Below are 2969 nucleotides of genomic sequence, written 5' to 3' on the forward strand. Positions count from 1 at the left end.
ACACCCCCCCCCCCCCCCCACACACACACACACACACACACATACACACATGCACACACCTGCATGTAGGTTTTGAACAAGAGTACTTGTCGCAGTGCAATTCATCAAGACCATAAATTAATCTCCGGTGCTCATTACGTGGAAATTAACGGCATTGGAAATGACTGCACATGGATCGCCCATAAGGTGAAACTATAAATCACCACCTTTTGTGTAAAAGCCCTGAGCTCTTCTCTTCGTGCTTTATGTCCCCTGTTCAAGCTGGAGGCAGTGCACAATTAAAAAGTAGTTGGAAGTCGAACCATTTGTCGCCCTGTGTGTGTGTGTGAACAGACAGAGTGTGCAGTCTGACAGTAATCTCCTGGGTTTGACACCTCAGTAAGCCAAGCGTTGCTACAGTCCCCAAAGCATCCCTTCTGCCCCTCTCATCTGCCTTCACCTCCCAGTGGCCCTGAGGTCCCACAGGATGGCTGCGGCTGCGCCCGTGGGTCATAAAACCTCCCCGGGGCCACTCCACCGTCGATACACCGGGTACATCGTGCAGCTGATCTCTCATAGACATAGAGCGTTGCATATATTCGCACTTGGGTGTGCGTTAGTCAGGGCTCGATTTAGATGGAGATGAGAAGGTCGCCCACACCGAGGTGACATCTACTGCTGAGGGAACACATTTTCCTCTGAAGGAAGGAAATAGGCAGTGCACTATAGGTTTACTGGGTTTGCAGGGGTGAGTGTGTATTGTATCATTTAATGGGCGCCCAGTGGTGTCAAGTGAAAGTGAGTCCTGTCGACGCAGGCCGCTGCACAACAGACAAAGCAGAATGGGACTCCTTATTGTTGCTCTGGGATTGAATAAAGCCCAGTTCATTTGCTGCATATCACGTTTGGTTACATGCTTTGCAACATTTGCTCATATTTCAGTCAGCAAGCCAGAAATGGGTTTGTTTTATATCCTTCCTATCCCCCCACCCCCTCCACCACCATTACCTCTCAGCTCACTTTAAGCTCCTCCATGTCACGACGGTGGTTTTTTTTTTTCTTTCTTCTTCTTTTGGAATTTCTCCCCTCTTGCTTTCAAGCTGAAAATCAAATCTATAAATCAAAGGCGATGGGAGAAAGACGTGGAGACTGAAGGGCATTTAAATCCTTTCAGGGTTCCCAAAGCTTCAGAGGGCGAAATAAACAGGAAATTAAAATGGAGCTGGGAATGGCAGCAATCTTTCTTTTTCCAAGGGCTGAAAAGCAGGTGCATTTCTTAATGCTTCCTGCTTCATATTCTGATCTGATGAGAATGAGATTGTCTTCTCGCTTAATTGGTTTGAAAAAGAAGATCATTTATGCTAGAAATAATATATAATATATATATATATACCAGAACATACCTTCATGCTGCAGCTTTTTTCCTCACTTTGAGTCGCACAGAGAAATTTGTCATTTCTATTGTGCTGCAGATTTTTCTTTTGTCCAAGGTTGAATTAGTTTTTTCATTTCATTGTTGAGCTGGAGTTGCTCACCTCGCTCTGAGTTTTACTGTTAAATAAAGATGTTGGCAGACTTTCAGAACGAGCCTCATTTGCATAAAACTATATGATTAGAGGAGCACTAAGGAAAAAAAGTCATCATCTGAGAGCTCTGACTTGTGCGCCTGCAGCCGTGCAATCAGGCCTGGGAGGCTGCGCTGAGTCGGTCTTTCACTTGATAACGTTCAAAAGCCACAGTCAAGGCTGTGACGCTAAGCACGTAATAATTACATGTTTATGTGTAACTACACAGTAAACACAAACGAGTGGAGATGAGAGCGTTTTATTATCGTGAACCAAAGTGCAGAATGTTGGATGCAGGATTTTGCACGTTTCACAAAGACACATGATGCAGATCATCAGCAGAGCTCTACAGAAATGAACCACTATTATATTTAAATCAAATACTCAGTTTAAATTAAAAACATATACTTAGTAAATTCAAGGGCATGTTTCCTTGTCTTTGTTGGTGGAGGAATAAGTAAAGAAACACAAAAAAGACGTGCACAGTTCTCATAGTAAGGAATGTATGGTTCTGACACACAAAGCTGCAGTTCAGATTTATAGCTGGAAGCAGGAGCGGCCTTCGTTTGTGGTCCAGCGGAGCTGAAAAAGTCCAAGGTGCACCTTTGGTTCATCTGTATATTCTGTAGCCGGTGTGTGAGCGTTTCTACCATCAGCTCCGGCTCACTCACCAGCAATGTTTTATGGTCACTGTCCTGTTTTTTGAGTCTGAACGGGCCTGTTCTGCAAACCTTTGGCAATAATACACTCTAAAAGTCTCTTACACAGGGGCGATTCTAGGATATGGCCTTTTGGGGTGCTTAGCCCCCAGTACTGACAATTAGGGATACATCGATCCACTTTTTTTTTTACTTACAATTCGATACCTAAATCTGTATATCGGCTATACCGATACTATTCCAATATCATCATTATTATTGATTTTATATGAGGCTGTAATAATCTCTCTACAGGCAAGTACAAGTTGTACAAATATATGCATGCATGTCCAAAAAGGCAACTTGAGGTAAGTTTTATTAAAGTTGGATAGGTTTCAAAGATAGAATGAAATTCTGCTAACACAAAACCTGTTTTTATTCCTAACTTTAAAGTGGATATTAAAGTGATTAAATGGCTTCAAACATCTGCTGAGTTCGTGGTATAACCCAACACAGACATGTTCCTGTTTTTAGTATTTTACATCGCTTTATGATGTAGCTGTTATTGTTTCTTTTTTATATAATTTTCCTTTATTTTTCAGTTCATATTCTTTTGTATGATTGTCTATTCAATTCAGTTTATTTATATAGAGCCGAGTCACAGCAGAAGTCATTTCAGGGCACTGAACAGAAACATTAATAAGTTAACAGAAACATTCATGTATAAAAATAATAATTTACCATACCATACCATTTTATTTATAGACCACTTAAAACAGTGACAAGG

The sequence above is a fragment of the Nematolebias whitei genome, chromosome 11 (assembly GCF_014905685.2).
Source record: "Nematolebias whitei isolate Nwh7 chromosome 11, NemWhi1, whole genome shotgun sequence".
NCBI classification, from domain to species: Eukaryota; Metazoa; Chordata; class Actinopteri; order Cyprinodontiformes; family Rivulidae; genus Nematolebias; species Nematolebias whitei.